The 18,597-nt window shown below is 41.4% G+C and overlaps 1 protein-coding gene across 2 annotated transcripts in view; it reads right to left on the minus strand.

The window, feature by feature from the left end:
- RALGPS2 (Ral GEF with PH domain and SH3 binding motif 2) overlaps positions 1-18,126 on the minus strand; it is a 157,361-nt gene extending 139,235 nt beyond the window's left edge. For both annotated transcript variants that reach the window (XM_040263899.1, XM_040263900.1), the window contains exon 1: positions 17,701-18,126. The gene's annotated coding sequence lies outside the window, so the exon portion shown is untranslated. The remainder of the gene's footprint in view (positions 1-17,700) is intronic.
- Between the last annotated feature and the right edge of the window lie 471 nt (positions 18,127-18,597).

The raw sequence follows: 18,597 nt of genomic DNA on the forward strand, positions 1-18,597 counted from the left end.
GGTTAAAAAATAAAGGATATCCCTGAGATATACTGGGTTTAGATCCAGAACACTGCAATAAACCAAATATTGCTATAAAGCAAGTCATACCAATTTTTTGGTTTTCCAGTGCAGACGTTATGTTTATACTACAGTCAATTAAGTGCACAATAGCCTTATGTCTAAAAAAAAGTACATACCTTAATTTAAACATCTTTTATTTCTAAAAATCGCTAACCCCCATCTGAGCCTTTAGCAAGTCAATCATTTTGCTGGTGGAGGGTCTTGCTTCAATGGCAATGGCTGCTGACTGATCATGTTGGTGGCTACCGAAGGTTGGGGTGGCTATGGCAATTTCTTAAAATGAGACAAAGATGAAGCCTGACACAGTGACTGACCCTTCCTTTCATGAATGATTTTCTTGTAGCATGCAATGCTGACTGGTAGCATTTTACCTACAGAACTTCTTTCAAAAACTGGAGTCAATCCTCTCAAACACTGCCACTACCTTATCATTAAGTTTTTGTAATATTCTAAACTCTTTGTTAAAATTTCAACAATCATCACTGCTTCTTCACCAGAAGATTCTATATCAAGGAAACACTTTCTTGCTCACCCATAAAAGGCAACTCTTCATTCATCCGAGTTTAATCATGAGACTGGAGAAGGAAATGGCAACCCACTCCATACTCTTGTCTGGAAAATCCTATGGACAGAGGAACCTGATAGGCTATAGTCCACGGGGTCGTGAAGAGTCGGACACAACTGAGCGACTTCACTTTCACTTTTCACTTTCATGCACTGGAGAAGGCAATGGCAACCCACTCCAGTGTTCTTGCCTGGAGAATCCCAGGAACAGTGGAGCCTGGTGGGCTGCTGTCTCTGGGGTCACACAGGGTTGGACATGACTGAAGTGACTTAGCAGCAGCAGCAGCAATCATCAGATTGGAGCAATTCAATCACACCTTCAGGCTCCACTTCTAGTTCTATTTCCACCATCGCTAGTTACTTCCTCCACTTATATCCTGAACCTTTCAAAGTCATCCGGAATCAACTTCTTCCAAACTCCTATTTATGTTGATATTTTGACCTCTTCCAAGGAATCATGAATGTTCTTACTGGCAGCAAGTATGGTTGAATCCTTTCCAGAAGGTTTTCAATTTACTTTGCCTGGATTCATCAAAATAATCACTATCTGTGGCAGCCATAGCCTTACACTTGTGGCAGTTACGGGCTTCCCTGGTGGCTCAAATGGTTAAGACTATGTCTGCAATGCAGGAGATCTGGGTTTGATCCCTGGGTTAGGAAGATCCCCTGGAGAAGGGAATGCCAACCCACTCCAGTTTTCTTGCCTGGAGAATCCCACGGACAGAGGAGCCTGGTGGGCTACTATCCATGGGGTCGCAAACAGGCAGACATGACTGAATGACTAATGCTTTCACTGACAGCCTTATAAAATATATCTCAAATAATAATGACTTAAAAGTCAAAATTACTCTTTGATCCATGGGCTGCAGAATAGATGTATTAGCAAGCATGAAAACAACACTAATCTTGAAAATCTCCATCTCTTGGGAACCAAGTGCATTGTCAATGAACAGTAATATTTTGAAAGGAATCTTTTTTCTGAGCAGTAGGTCTCAACAGTAGACTTAAAATATTCAGTAAAACATGTCATAAACACTGTTGGTGGGAATGTAAATTGGTAGAGCCACTATGGAGAACAGTATGGAGACTGCTTAAAGAATAGTTACCATATGATCCAGCAGTCCACTCCTGGGCATGTATCCGGAAGAGACAGAAACTAATTTGAAAAGAGGCACCCACCTCAATGGTCACAGCAGCACTATTTATAATAGCAAAGACATGGAAGCAACCTAATGTCTATTAACAGATAAATGGATAAAGATGATGTGAGATTTATTACTTAGCCATAAAAAAAAAGAAGGAAATAATGCCATTTCCAGCAACATGGGTGGACCTAGAGATTATTATACTAAGTGAAGTAGGTCAAAGACAAATATCACATTATTTATATGTATAGTCTAAAAAAGTGATACAAATGAAATTATTTATAAAACAGAACAGACTCATAGACATAGAAAACAAACTTACGGTTACCAAAGGGGAACGGGAAGTGGAGGGATAAATTAGGAGTTTGGGATTAACAGATACATACTACTGTATATAAATTAGATAAACAATAAGGACCTGTTGTATGGCACAGGGAAGTATACTTGCTATCTTGCAATAACCTATAATGGAAAAGAATCTGAAAAAAAATTAACTGATTCACTTTGCTGTACACCTGGAACCCAACACTGTAAATCAACTATGCTTCAATAAAAGTTGTCTTGGGAAAAAAAAAAAAACACAACAAACATGTAAACAAATGCTCTACCATCAAGATTTTACTATGCCATTTGTAGAGCACAGGGAAAGAAGATGTAGCATAATTCTTAAGGGCCACAGGATTTGGGGAAAGGTAAATGAGCACTGGCTTCAACTTAAAGATACCAGATACATTAGCCCCTAACAAGAGAGTCAACCCATCCTCTGAAGCCAGGCTTTGGCTTCTCCTCTCTACCTATCAAAGTCCTAGATGGCATCTTCTTCCAACAGAAGGCTGTTTTGTCTACACTGACAACCTGTTGTTTAGTGTGGCCACCTTCATTAATTATCTTAGCTAAAACTTCTGGCTAGGTTGCTGCAGCTTCTTCATCAGTACTTCCTGCTTCACCCTGCACTTTTATGTTACAGAGACGGCTTCTTTCCTTAAACCTTGTGAACCAACTTCTGATAGCTTCAAACTTTTCTTCTGCAGCTTCTTCACCCCTCCCAGTGTTCATACAACTGAAGAGAGTTGGGGCTTTCCCCTGACAGAATATTGTAACTGGTTTGATCTTCTGTTCAGATCACTACAACTTTCTCCATTATGAACAATAAGGCTGGTTCCGCTTTCTTATCTTGGCTTTCAACATGCCTTCCACCCTAAACGTAATCATTTCTAGCTTTTGATTTAAAGTGAAAGATGTGCTACTCTTCCTTTCCCTTGGACACTTAAGAGGCCACTGTAGGGTTATTACTTGGCCTAATTTCAATACCCCATTTTTTTGGAATAGGGAGGCCTCAATAGATGGACAGAGATCAGTGGGGGTGGGGACATCAATGGCCAGTTGGTGGAGTAGCCAGAATGCACACATTAAGCTCGCTATGGTATATGGGGAAGGTTCGGGGGTGTCCCAAAACAATTACAATGTAACATCAAAGTTCACTGATCACAGATCATCATAACAAATATAATAATGAAAAAGCTTGAAATATTTTAAGAATTATTACCAAAATGTAACCCAGAGATAAGAAGTGAGCCAATGCTGTTGGAAAAAAGGCACCAACAGACTTGCTCAATGGAGGGTTGCCACAAACCTTCAAACTGTAAAAAACAAAGTATCTGTGAAGTATAATGAAGCAAAATACAATAAAAGAAGGTATGCCAGTAAATATAGCAAGTCCCATTACTCACAGGGTGAATAAGACTATTTTTCAGTGCCCTGTACACTACCTAAAATAACCCTGGTTACTCAACCCACACACTAGGCTGCACTTCTCTAAGTGAATCTCCAAGCAAATTATTTCCTTAGGCTCTTTTAGTTGCAAGAAATTCATTCAAATTACCCTAAAGAGCATGTTATGTATGACACTACTCACTGAACACTGGTTATGATCTTACTATTGTTATAAAAGCTTTTGTGTCATCTCGTTTAATCCTGACATCAGCCCCATAAGGAAAGGTATCAATATTATTTATGATGCTCACTTTTTACAGATAAGGAATGAGACAGAGGAGTTAAAACAACCTTTCCAAGGTCACACAACTATTAAAAGACGGAGCCAGAATTCTACTGACGAAAATGTGACACCAAAGCCTGCACGCTTTCCTGGGGGAAAAACGGGATGGGGTCTCCAGAAGGGCAGGAGCCACAGAAATCCTGGAGTAATAGGAGAGAGTATCTACAGAGCCAGAGAGCAGAGTCTCCAGTCTCAGGCTCTGTGCCCATCTCTCTCTCGCCACACGGTTTCCCGCTTACAATTTTGTGCTTCTCTCATCACAGATGCCTCATTCTCTTCTGGTTACCAACTGGCTTCCTCAACTCCTTTACCATTTCTGTAACTCACAGCTTCTGCTTATACTTAACTTTCCAGTCTCTTAAACTTTAATTTTACAGGACTCCACACTAACGTTATCTTCCCAGCTCAGGCTCTCATGGCTCAATGGCAAATTAACTCCATGTTCCCTATACATGGCTGTAATTTTCCCCACCAAACAATGCTAGGTTGTTAGCTGGTTTACAGATTAGCAGCCCTTAGGTCAAATGCCCACTCCTGGATCAATCAGGTGGAATATAGCTTTTACGTGGTTAAAAACATAGCTATTGAGGTCTATTCCTCTGCAATGTACTGTGGAATTGCAAGCACACCAGAATTATCAAACACATGTCTGGGACACCGAGTCAGCTAAGTCACCCTTCATCTGGGGCTCAAAAGTCTTGTCAGTATTTTTAATCTATTTAGTTATAGTAATTAAACAGTCATAAATACAACTTCTGGTTGTTATTAAGGAGATCATATAATTTACAGTGTCACACAAGTAAGACATGGGACATAGGCCCAGCTGTTGTTAAGTCGAGGGTGGCCACACGACAGCCACGGTATTACGACTGAGACAAGGAAAGCCCATCATCGTCTATCATTTTCAATTCTGCTCAGATAGAAGTAGTAAACGTCGACAACCCTCTCTCTTCGTAGCTATGTCCGCTGCACCACACTGAACTGAAGCAGAAGAGGGGTCTAGAAGTGCTGACACCACTGCTACAGCCACTTCACCGCTGCTCACCCACGGCAGCCCAGAGGCCTCGACAGTACCGCTGGCTCCCCCAAGCTCAAACCTTCAGAATTATAGCTCAAAATATCCTTCTTCAGATGAGTTTGACCCTACACCCCTTGGCTTTTTCAATGGCAGGGGAAAGACTTTGAAATGAAAACCTGCTACATAATTAGCTAAGACCAAGTAACAGGGACAGAAAGGAAAAGGCAAACAAACTTATCAATGCTACTTTCCTATCAATGTTGTTTTAAATCTTCTTGTTGGGGAGGATTACCTAATACATATATAACTTAACTAGAAACCCCCTCCCTTTGGGGAAAAAAAAAGAACACTGGTTCTAAACAGTTTGGATTTTCGCTCCAATCTTCATTTACAATTGATAAATTTACAACCTTAAAAAAGAAAGGAAATAGAGTGAGAAGCCAAAAGTCAGTAACAGTATATGTTATCCCTTAAATTTTAACCTGCTTTACTTCTAAGGAATGAATAATTTGGTCTCATTTTATCAAATTATTTCCAAAACCTCCAAAAACCCTTCAGGCCAAAGCATGCCAAAACTGATTCCTGTTGCTGTAACTTCAGTAATGCTGTTCCCCAAAGCTTATGTTCTTACCACCTTAATGAAACACATTTCCTAAGGACCACTCCTGCACTCACTGAGACATAACTCCCTCCTCCTCTTCTCCTGTACACTGCTCTTCAATCTGACACATAACCACATACAATCTAGTGTTATTTACTGTGGTTTCATATAGAAGATTTCATCTCTCTCTCTTTTCTTCACCAAGAAGAGGTAAACAACCAGTGCAAGATCTAGAACTTACTCCTCCAGGATAACTTTCACAAGTACTGGGCTCACAGAAACCTTTCAAAAACACTGTTGACAAAAAGAAGCGAGTCCAAAGTGTAGTTTCTTACCCAAGAGTATCTACAAAACATTTCCCTTTTAATAGACTTACCCCTGTACCCTCAGCCCTAAGAGATGGGATCTGAACCACACAAACCTATAAAAAAATATATCCACAAATCTAAACTGTGAAAGAAAAGCAGCAGAGGTTATCCTAATGACAACTGACAGAATAAAAGCTGTATCAGTCAAACCTAAAATACATACGAATCCCCTACCTAAAAAACCCTAAAAGCTATGAAGATTTCAGCACATTCACAGAAGGGCAGCTTAAAAGCAACAGAAAACACATACATCTGTCATGCAAGCTACTTCCAGGAGGCCAGAAAAGTTCTAGTCAAACCCTGAGACACCTTAATCAGAATTTGAAGAGGTCTAACGAATTCTTTACTCCAGTAACCCTAGAGATCTAGAGTAACCCCAGATACAAGAGAAGCTAGGCTATGATGATTAGTACACTTGATCTTCGCGGTCCTGAAAGAAGAAAGAGTTAAGAACTAATTCAGCCTAGTACTTTGCTTTTATACCTTCTCATTTAATCCTTACAGTGTTCCTATGCGAAGACACTTCTATGCCCACTTTACAAACAGGGAGGCTGAATATTAAGAAAAATTAAGTAACTTGCCCCCATTCACACAAACTTTAAGCACAGGATTAAAACCATGGCCTATGTGGCAAAAAATAGTTTTAATTATTTGACTGATTCCAAGAATACTCAGATGCATTATTTAAGGCAATATGAAATCACAGTTGTAACGTTCATGTTCCTCTTACTGCAAATGAATTAAGATATATATTTAATAGAAAATGCAACTGGGAATTTTTAGACTAAATCCAACCAAGATCCATAACCATATTAATATTTTTCAAATAAGCACATCTGACTGTATCATTCATTACTTATTCAAAAAACTGCCAGTGGCCTTTAAATTTATGACAACTGGCTAACTATTTGGGTAAAAGGACAAAAACTAGATCTTACATTAAAATAAACAGGATGAATTAAAGATGAAAAATGTTTAAGGCATAAAAATACTAGAAGTAAAACTAGGTTAATTTTTTTTTAATGTTGGCATAGGAAGGTCTAGGACTGACAACAGAAACACAGAAACAGTAGAAAAGACTGATAAATCTGACTCAAGAAAACATACAACACACACATACAGCCAAACATATACATATATTTCATCAATTCTAGGATGAATATTTTCTCATCTTTTAACATCTCTGAAATCAGGATGCCTCTTAAACTAAGAGTGTCATGGTTTAACCGACAGTATATTTCTATCCTTAATTGTATATTAAACAGTATATCTCACAACTGAAGCCAATATAGATTTAATAAAAGACTCTAAAAAGAGATAGTTACTCAGTCATGTCCAACTCTTTGAGTCTCATGGACTGTAGCCCACCAGGCTCCTCTGTCCATGGGATTCTTCAGGCAAGATACTGGAGTGGTTGCCATTTCCTTCTCCAAGGGATCTTTCCAACCCAGGGACTGAACCGAGGTCTCCTGCATTGCAGGCAGATTCTTTACCATCTGAGCCACCATGGAAATATTCTAAGTTATGTGACAGAAAATAACATAAGGAAAAGGTCTACAACAAGCAACAAAACCAATATTCTTCATACATGAAGAGCTCTAACATGTTATTAATGTTAAGCAATAGGATGCTTCAACTGCACTGGTAATGTTTCATTTCTCAAGTTAACTGTATTTTTTTTTCTTTTCCATTATGGTTTATCACAGGATATTAAAAATAGTCCCCTGTGGTATACAACAGGAACTTGTTGTTTATCCATTCTATATAACAGCTTGCATCTGCTAATCCCAAACTCCCAATCCATCCCTCCCCTAACCCTCCCCGCCTTGGCAACCACCAGTTTGTTCTCTCTGTGAGTCTGTTTCTGTTTCATAGATAAGTTCATTTATATCATATTTTAGATTTCACATGTAAGTGATATCATTTGGTATTTGTCTTTTTCTATCTGAGGTGTTAAGTGTATTAATCTTTATGTATTTTTTTGTTTATTTGACTTATCTGGTTAAAAGACTTTTAAGAGAGAAGAATATAAGCAATAAGTATATAAGATATGAAAAGGAAATTATAGCCTAAATGTCCAAAAACATGAAAATATAAATTTCACCAAAAATATTTTAAAATGCAAATTAAAATAAGAATTTATTATACAATAGATCAAAATCTATGTTTGTAAAGTTAATCACCAAGTCAGTAAGAGCACAGAGAAACAATTACGTGGCACAAGCAAGAATGCAAATGTACTTAACCTCCAAACAAGCAAACCATCCTCCTTTTAGGAATTCATCAAAAGGAAACGACCAGAAAAGTACAGGAAGATGTATAAGAGAAGATGCTAACTCTATCGCTCTTTACCGTATATAAAAGTTAGAAACAACCTAAGTGTCCTGTCAAGAGACTGCTTAAAGAAATTATGACACACCCACAGAATGTGCAACCATTATGCATTATGATGCAACCATTAAAAATGAAGGCAGATATGGGTGATTCATGCTGATGTTTGGCAGAAACCAACACAATTATATAAAGCAATTATCTTTCAATTAAAAATTAACAAAAAACTGAAAGCAGAGAGAAACTGTCTTTGGAAATGATATAAGTATCCCTGAAAGTATACAAAGACTTTTTACACGAGCACCAGATTTTTTAAAGCTTATTTTTTTCATTTTTTTCGGCTTGATGTGTTTTACTTTTTTTTATTGAGATACACATAAATACTAAAATGTACTTATGAATTTTTACTATGTAGATGTGCATGTAACCACCAGTCAAATAAAGATATAGAGCATTACCAGCACTCCAGAAGTCTTACTCTGCTAGTCCCAACCCTAACCACTACTTTGACTTCCAACAACAGAGATGAGTTTGACCTTTTCCTGAGCTTCAAGAAAAGAGGATCACACAGTACATACTCTCGTGTCTGATTTCTATCAACAGTTTGTGATAGTCACCCATATTTGCTAAGTATAGCAGTAGTTCCTTCTTTTTCACCGATATATAGTATTCCAGTACAGAGCACACCACAAATTATTGCTACATTTTTCTGCTGAAGGGCATCTGGCTTGTTTCCAGTTGGGTGCTATTATGGAAAACAAACTGCTGCATTTTTTCAGATTTCATAAATGTTTTATTTGTATCGCTTATTTAGCTTTAGATATTTATACTAATAAAAGAAATCAAACAATCCAGAAAAATCTAATAAGAAAAAGGAAAAAACCCTAGTATCTCACCACATAGACAACTACTATTTTCTTTTCAAGATTTATGTTTATTATGTTATAAATGCTGTTTCTCCTATATCAAGCCCTTTTCCTTCAAGTTATTTTCTCCCTTCTTTCTCTCCCTCTTTTTTACCTAAGACCAACTAGGTAACAAATGTTTACATCTGGTGTGCAACATTTTTCAATCTTACAAGATCACTTATACTCTGCAATAAACATTGGATTTTTACTGTTTTATTAAAATGGGATATTTTATACTTGGCTCTGTAACTTGCTTTTCTCAATTAAATATAGTGCCATTGCCTCATATCACTGATTATTTTTGCCATGTCTTGCTTTTTTAAACAGCTTTGAAATATAAGTCACATACCATACAATTCATCCATTTAAAGTATACAATTCAGGAATTTCCCTTGTGGTCCAGTGGTTAGGACTCCTGAGTTTTCACTGACAAGGTCTCACGTTCAATCCCTGATCAGGGAGCTAAAATACAACAAGCCACACAGAGAGGCCAAAAAGAAAACGTATACAGTTCAATGGCATGTAGAACTATCAATGCAGTCAGCCGTAGAACATGTTTAAAATCTTAAAAAGAAACCCTATACTCTTTAGGCCTTCCCATCCCCTACCTGCAACCTCAAGCAACCACTAATCAGCATTCTATCTCTATAGATTCCTGTTCTGCATGTTTCATACAAATGTAATCATATAATATCTGGCCTTTTGTGACTACTTCTTTCACCACGCATAATATTTTCAAAATTTACTGATGATACAACATGTATCATACCTTACTCCTTTTAAGGGCTAAATAATAATCCCATTGGATGGATATATCACATTTTGTTTATTCACTTGTTGGGTGATAGACATTTGCGTTATTTCTATTTTTTTCCTTACAATGAATAATGTTGCCATAATCATTTGGGAACAATTTCTTATGGAGACACGCTTTCATCTTCCTTGGGTATATACCTAGGAAAGAACTGCTGGGTCATAATGATAACTCAACATTTAATCTCCTTAAGAGCTGCCATACTATCTTCCAAAGAAGCTACATAATTTTATATTTCTGTTAGTGTCTGAGGGATCCAATTTCTCAACATCCATACCTATACTTGCTCCATCACCAAACTTTTAAAATTCTAGCCCTTCTAGTAGTGTGAAGGGGTATCTCGTCATGGCTTGACTTCACTTCCCTAATACCAATCCCCAGGTCATGGACTGGTATCTGTCCACGGCCTGTTAAGAACAGGGCCACGCAGTGGGCTAGTGCGTGATGCTTCATCTGGTGTTTCCCACTGCTTATGTTACTGCCTGAACCACCGCCCCCAACTCCTATCCATGGAAACTGTTTTCCACAAAATTAGTCTCTGGTGCCAAAAAGGTTGGGGACCACTGTCTTACAGCTAATTATGCTGAGCATTTTCACAATGTAAACATGTATTAAATCATCATTTGGTATACTTTAAATGTCTTACAATTTTGTCAATTATACATCAAGAAAGCTGAAAAAAATACATTTAATAACATTATATTTTCTCATCTCTGCATAATGTTCCTTTCTTTGTGAATGTCGATGTGTGTATTTAATTATATGTTAGTTAAAATATAAATGTAATAGAGGCAAATGTTTTTGTATTTTTGTTTACAGCTGTATCCCCAGCACCAAGAACTATTCCTGGAACACAGAAAATGCTCCATGGCTTTTAAAAAATGAATAAGCAAATGATTTCTAAATCAAATGTGCATGTGGGAAAAGTTATAGTACTTTCTTTTGGCATTTCTCTACAAATGAGAAGTTATATAGGCCATGTTTGTATGTATAAAAACATACACATATAAGTATACAGTACTTATATGTGAATAGTTTTGATGATTAATTTAAAAAACCTCACCTGACCGGGGTGGGGGCGGGGGGAGACCTTTAGTAAGATACCATATTTGGTGAGATTTTAGAGATACTTCTATTAAAGCCAGGAACCTGAAATTTAGAATCATCTCTCTCGGGTAAGTGAGCCCTTAATGCTGACTAGCCAACACAAGCGGAGAAGGCCATGGCACCGCACTCCAGTACTCTTGCCTGGAAAATCCCATGGATGGAGGAGCCTGGTAGGCTGCAGTCCACAGGGTCGCTAAGAGTCGGACACGACTGAGCAACTTCACTTTCACTTTTCACTTTCATGCATTGGAGAAGGAAATGGCAACCCACTCCAGTGTTCTTGCTTGGAAGATCCCATGGACTGAGGAGCCTGGTGGGCTGCCGTCTCTGGGGTTGCACAGAGTCGGACACGACTGAAGCGACTTAGCAGCAGCAGCAGCCAACACAACGTATTCCTCTCCTCTATTCTCTTCACTTTTCCACTCTTTGATGGATGGCTGTGTCATGCTCCTTCCCCCTTGTCAAACCTCCAATACACACAGCCATTCTTTCTCACTCTCAGCTAATGGTCTTGCTTATCATACACTAACAGAAAACCTCAGATGAGAACTTCCTCAAGCCACCACCATCATGTCTGTCCACAAATTCTGCTCTTCTCTCCTAACTCCTAGTAAAGCAACAGCTAATCCTTCCACCTGTGCACTGGATGATCACCTCTCTTCTCATCTAATACAGACACTGCTGGTTGAAGGGCCCACTGAGTCCGGTGCAGAAGAAATGCGGTAAGACCCACACAAGACACAGAAGACGTGAGAGACACAGACTGATGACCGAGAAAGGATCTTAATGGACACCGGTCACGCAGAAAGGATGAAGAAGACGAAAGGGATGAGACTTTTCAACAGCCACCTGAAGCTAGGTAATTACAGTACCATCCCTTAAATTTTGAAGGACAATTACTTCAGTTTAGAATCCCACACTGAGAAGGGCCAAATTATCAACCAGCTGTCAGCGTAGAAGAAAGATATTTTCAGCAATGCAAATGTCTCAGACATTTCACCTCCTCAAACACTCTTTCTTGAAAGTTACTGAGGGATGTATTTCACGAAAACAAAGGGGTAAATCAGAGAAAGAGGAGGACAGGGATCCAGAGAACATGGGCTCTAACACAGGGAAAAGGTAAAGAGAACTCCCAGGGTCACAAAGGGAAATCACAAGCCGACGCCCAGCAGAGTGAAGAGCCCCAGTGCTGATTTGGGCATAAGGACAGGGAACTCTGAGATATTTCCAATTGAAAAAAAATCGAGTGATCAATCTGATGTGTTTGCACATACTGAGACAGTTCCTGGTGGGGGCAGGGGGTGGACAGAGACAAATAGGACACTAAGCAAAAAAAAAAAAAAAATTAATATTTATTTATTTGGCTGCAACAGGTCTTAGTTGCGGCATGCAAACTCAGCTGTGGCATGTGGGATCTAGTTCCCTGACCAGCAATGCAACCTAGGCCCCTGCACTGGAGCACAGAGTCTTAGCTACTGGTCCACCAGAGAAGTACCCCCCAAATTTTAAATTCATGAAATACAATCATAGAACACTGCATAGTTCAATGGTAAACAGATACACAAAGTCATAATAATATAAACAATACATAATAAGTTACATAACTATATGTTACATTAGGAGATATAACATATTAGGAGGTGACTATATTAAGGAGATGAAGGGAAAGGAACCTCAGCAGGCCTAAGAACCCTAAAGCATAGACTCATCTTCCAGAGGAGGAAGCCAACAGATATCTAAAATTGAAAAACAAGTAATACCTTAAAATATGGAAATAAACGTATCAAAAATAATTGCTCTAAAAGCAGGACCTGGGAGGGAAAATTATTCAGGGGGTGGGGTTTTCATTTTAAGTCTTACAGTACAACTTTCTTTTCTTTTTAACTGCACAGGTGTATTATTTAAAGTCAAAAGTTAGTGTGTTGTTGTTTTCAAGAAACATAACTATAGTGTTTTTTGTATCATTTAATATCAATTAATTCAACCACTCCACAAAGTTTATCTGGGCATTGACTGTGCCAGGCACTTTTCTAGGTGCTAGGAAGACATCAGTGAGCCAAGTCTTTGACCTCGTGAAGGACCTCAAGGAAGGTCCCTCCTTATATTCAGAGGGAAGCAGATAATAAGCAAATTAACATATGCTATAATGTCAGATAAATTACTGTTGTGAAGAGAAATAAAGATGAGGGTAGAGTGTGATGGGGTTGCTATTTAGGCAAGGCTTTCAGAAAAGGGTTCTCCAAGAATGAGCAAGAAAGAAATTGAGCTCTAAAGGAAAGATCTGTTTGGAGAAAAGGTCATATAAACAAAATAACAGAAGGGTATCAATTAAGCTCAAGGTGAGGGCTTCATTTTCAAGCCTCTCAAAGCCATGTGTCATTCAAAAGCCTGTACCAAAGTTCCCTGTGGTGGCACACATAAGCTGCCAGGCACCTTCAAGCTGAGTCCTATGAACACTGCTTCCTACATCCCTAACCAGCCATTACTGACTAAAGGGACTCGCTAAATATATACTCAAACTTTCTTCTTTGCATAGAATAGGCAGACGTCACATATTTCAAATTTCAGTGTTTTTATTCCTATGACATGGTTAAAAGGTTTCCTAAACCAAAACTTCGAGATGTTAATCAAGAAAGACTCCAGATTAATTTCAAGCTACCAAAATATATCATATCCAATCTTTATTTTCTCACTGAAGAAAATCCGTAAACCAACGGGAGTAAGACATATTTTAAAAAAAACAATTTAGAGGGTAATTTTATTCTCCAAGAAACCTCACTCAGGTTAAGCCAGAGTTTCAGACTATCTGAATTATCTTTTTATTGAAAACTGAGTAAGTAAAAAAATGTATCATCCAGAGTGAAGCAATTTGCTTTATTCTACATACAGTTGTTATACAATAAAAACTTCACATTCAGAAAAGAGGATTAATTTTAATACATCTTATTCTCAAAACATTTATATCATTAAAAGTAGATCCAAACTGTCTTTTTTTTATACAGCAATAAAAAGCAAAACTTTTAGATTCTAAACAGTTCTAATTAAATCTCAACTGACAGTTGGGTTCAGAGTTTAAAAGTTATTTAGAAATTTCTGGAAAAGCAGGCTAGCAGCTATACTGTATGCTGAACTGTAGCAGTGGATGTTGATGCTCCCCCCATCAACACGCCCCAGGTGGAGCATCACATTGTAGTAAGAGCTAAGACTTGGGTTTAGGTTCACTGCTTGCTCGTTGGTGTACTCACATTTCCATTTCCTCAGCTCAAAATGGAGATGATAATACCTACATATGGTCAATGTTCTGGGCTTCCCGGGTGGCTCCATGGTAGAGCCAATGCAGGCATGGCTGCCAATGCAGGAGACAGGGACTCCATCCCTGGGTGGGGAAGATCCCCCGGAGGAGGGCATGGCAACCTACTCCAGTATTCTTGCCAAGAAAATGTCATGAACAGGGGAGTCTGGGAGGCTAAGGGTCCATGAGGGTCACAAAGTGTCAGACATGACCAAAGCGACTAAGCACACGCACAAGGTCAATGTTAACTGTTGGCACCCCTGTAAATAAGAAGTACCAACATATTTAAGAATCAACAGTATATTAAAAAGTGTTGTGATCTGCAAAGGTCCCCGGGTCGGGATGATCCCCTGGAGAAGGAAATAGCAACCCACTCCAGTGTTCTTGCCTGGAGAATCCCAGGGACGGGGGAGGCTGGTGGCTGCCGTCTATGGGGTCGCACAGAGTCGGACATGACTGAAGCGATTAGCAGCAGCAGCAGTATATTAAAAAGTTTTGTGCAAAGGTCCCTGGGTCGGGATGATCTCCTGGAGAAGGAAATGGGAACCCACTCCAGTATTCTTCCCTGGGAAATCTCATGGATGAAGAGTCTGGAGGGCTATAGTCCATAGGGTCGCAAAAGAGTCAGACATGACTTAGAGACTAAACAACAACAATAATTTGTGACAAACTATACCAGTGTTTGTCATATTTTAAAAAGAAAAATTTCAGTCAGAATTCTCTGATTTAGCGATAATGGTTATTAGATTTTAAGGAAGAACAATAGCACCTTGGTCCACTCACACATACACAGCCAGAGGAAGAAAAAATTTAGGGAACGATTTAAAAATTTTAGGGGAAAAAAAGAATTAGACTCCCTTAAAAACAAGTGCCAAGAAAATATTTTTAGCAAACATCTCATTTAACTATATAAACCAAAAGTATAAAGCTGTCTAACCACATGTAAACTGCGCATCATGTGACTTAAGGTAGAGTGTTTATTTTGGGGAACCAGATACCCAAAGTACATAAACATCAGTGTATTTTTAAAATAACTTGTCTTGATGCTTTTGTTCACTCAGTAATAATTCCCACTATCCTTAGAAGGAAAACCACAACAAATATCCTTAACCAAAAAACTCTTCAGAGGAGTTTTTACTTCTTAAAGTTGTAAACTAATGCTAAATAGTGTTATCTGACAATCTGCCTACTTACCCTTTAAGCTCCATCAGGGCACAGACCTATCCTTTTCTCTGTTGTATCACCAACATCTAGGCAACTAACTGGCACCAAGGAGAAAATGAATAAATATGTGCAGAATGAATGAATGAATGTACAAACTGGGCCTCTGGACAATAGTGTCTTAAATTGCAACAGAACAATTTCACTTATACATATATCCATCATTCACTACAAAAAACTGCTGTCTCAGCTGTAATGACATGTACTAAACTGAAAGAGACATGTACTAGGTACATGAACACACACACAAATACATTACTCACATATATGATAAAAGTACATAAAGGATCCACAAGGTCAGTTTTAAAGTATTTATATTTTCTCTCAGGATATTTTGGTCAGTTTTTGCTGATAATCAAAGAATGTATCAGAAAAGCATATTGCAATCTGGAATGATTTAGGCAAAATGAACAATATTTCCAGTCAAATTTTAAGTCAAATTTCTTAATTGAATGAAAGGTGGAATAAAATGGAAAAGAAAAAAAAAGGTAGATCTTACCACTTCAAAATAATGTCCTTGCATTTGGTCTTCAAGCTAATAAGACAAGTACTTTTCCAAATCGAAGCTAGACGATAAACTTTATGCCTACAAAGCTTGAGTAAGAGGCTTTTATTAAAATAGGACCGTTTGGATAAGATCCTTCATAATTCTAAAGTCTCCAGGAAGATATGCAGCAGTAACAGTAACACACATTATTTATGATTCTACAGCACTGTATAACCATAATTATCTGGATGGAATAGGCTTTTAGGGCTAGCAAGCTATGATCTATGACTGTAATACTATGCTGCTCAGATCCAAAAGTTTCCCAAAATTCTGATGGTCATCTTCAAAAGAGAAAGAGCTGGCTTGATGGTGAATACAGAAAAACACCAAGATCAATTCACAAACACCGGTACGAAAACAAAGCTCTCTATAGCAACTACAACGCTGAAATTTTAAAATCCTGGGCATGTAAAAGATAAAGCTCAATTAACTGCTGACTGTATTTCCTTCTTAACCATCTTAAAGGCCAGGTACTGTGTATTTCTTTTTAGAGCTTTCTTCAACAGAATTTAGTGTTTCAATGGCCCCCTCCTCCACAGCTAACATCAGTGCCCTTTCTTCCTCTTCGCTCACCCCTCCTGGATAAAACAAATTAACATTTGTACTAAGGTACCTCCTATCAGCTCGCAGCTTCTTCCCAAACACGCCCACGTACAGTGAAACTGGACTGCGTCTGCACAACACACAGCTACAGGAAAAGAGCTTTGATGGGGGCGTGTGGGGGGATAATTTAGCTCAGCACAGGTTTAAGGTTATTTTCCAGATACAGATAACAGCTCCTCACTCCTGGCTCGGGTTTCTCTCAAATCACCTCCAAAGCATGGTGTTTATGAGCCTACCTAATCCGATACTGCAATGGAATCCCGGATATTTGCAGACAGATATCCCCGCTCTGCAAGTGTTTGATCAGACCCGTGGGGGAACCTCTTTTATTTATTTATTTTTTTCAGTACGTCCGCTCCTAGCAGTACCGCACACCCGATCTCCGGCAGCGGCCCCCGGCCCCGCGTCCCGCCGCGCGGGGCCAGCGCAGGACCGGTCCCTCCCGGTCCGAGTCGGCGGGCGATTCGGGCTGCGGGCCGCTCCGCAACAGGTCACCCTGACCGCGTGAGTGCGGGTCCGCAAGGCGGCCAGCTGGGCGGCCGGGCTTCGGGGGCGCAGCTGCGAGGGCTGGGGAGGGGGTGTGGCCCGCCTCGGCGGGTTCCGACTCCCCGAGCCCCGGCTCCGCTCACCTGAAGGGAGGCTGAGGCGCCGCTGGGCGCCAAGGCAGCCCGGGCGGAGGCCGGGGGCTTCCGCCACCCAGGGGAGAAGCGAGGAGAGGCGAGACCGGCTGACCCCCGGCCTCAGGACAGAGAGCCGGAGCGGGGACCCCATGGCCGCCTCCTGACGCCGAGAGCGAGCTGCCGAGGGAGGCGCGGCCCTGGGTTCCGAGCCCCCTCCTCCCTCAGCCCGAGCCCCGCAACCCCCTCTCCTCGCCGAGGGCGAGCAGTCCCGGGGCCCGCGGCCGGGCGAACGACACACACCGCAGCGCCCCAGGCGCCGCCATTCCCCGCGATGCCGCCGCCGCTGCGGCTCCGCGCCGCTCGGGGGTCGCAGCGCACCCACCTTCCCTCCCCCGCACCGCCCACCGAGGCTCCGCATCAGGCCCGCGGCGAAGGCACCGACCTGTGCAGCCCCGGCAGACGCCTCTGAGGTTGGAAGGACGGCGCGGGCCTCCCGTTCCGCCGTTTCGCCGCCGCCGCCACCGCCGCCTAGGCTAGCGCTCAGCGACCCGAGCAGTCGGCGTCTCTCATTCAGCGCCGGCCGCCGCCGCGGCCGCTCAGGGGAGGGGAGTGAGCTGGATCCACCCCGTCCGCGCCGGGGATGGGGGAGGAGAGCGGGCCGGGCGGGGGCGCGCGCCGAGCAGGCGGGGCGGAGCCGCGCTCGTGCACCAACCGAGCGCGCTCGCGCGGGCCCCGAGCGTCGCGGCCGGCGGGGGTCTTCCCGGCGCGCGCTCCCGCCAGCGGATCCTCTGCCAGGCCGAGCCCAACTGTCCCCGGGGGCCCGGGGCCGCGGCGCGCGCCCACAGCCGCAGTCCCTCTGCCTCGAGCCGGCCAGAAGGAGGGGCCGCTACCCGCCAAACGAGGGGGCGGGGAAGGATTGGAGGGACGCACAGGTGGGGCCTCCGCGGCAGCCCGGCCACCGGCTCCCCGCGCCCGGCCCTCCGCGGTGAAATCCGCTGCGGTGGCCGCCGCTTTCAGCGCCCGGCACCTTACCTTTAAGGCCAGAGAACGAAGAAACCGAGGAAACCCTCGGCTCCCGGATCCTATATCCTGCCCGCGCCAGAGGTGTTTTTCGAAGTCACTGTGCACCAGTGAGGAGGTTCCACGTGTGAAGAGCCACCCCACTGCCGTAGGATCATAAATTGTAGAGATCAATACTCTCTCGCATTAAGATTCAGGAGGTGTTAGAAGTAGGCCTTTGTGTGATGCCCTTGGCTTAATGAGCAGATGACAGGGACTTTGGCATCCCTTGGGTCTCAGATTGATGAGTTCCAGGTGAGCGGTAATTTCACGTTGAATG

Source organism: Oryx dammah, unplaced genomic scaffold (assembly GCF_014754425.2).
Source record: "Oryx dammah isolate SB20612 unplaced genomic scaffold, SCBI_Odam_1.1 HiC_scaffold_21, whole genome shotgun sequence".
Lineage (NCBI taxonomy): Eukaryota > Metazoa > Chordata > Mammalia > Artiodactyla > Bovidae > Oryx > Oryx dammah.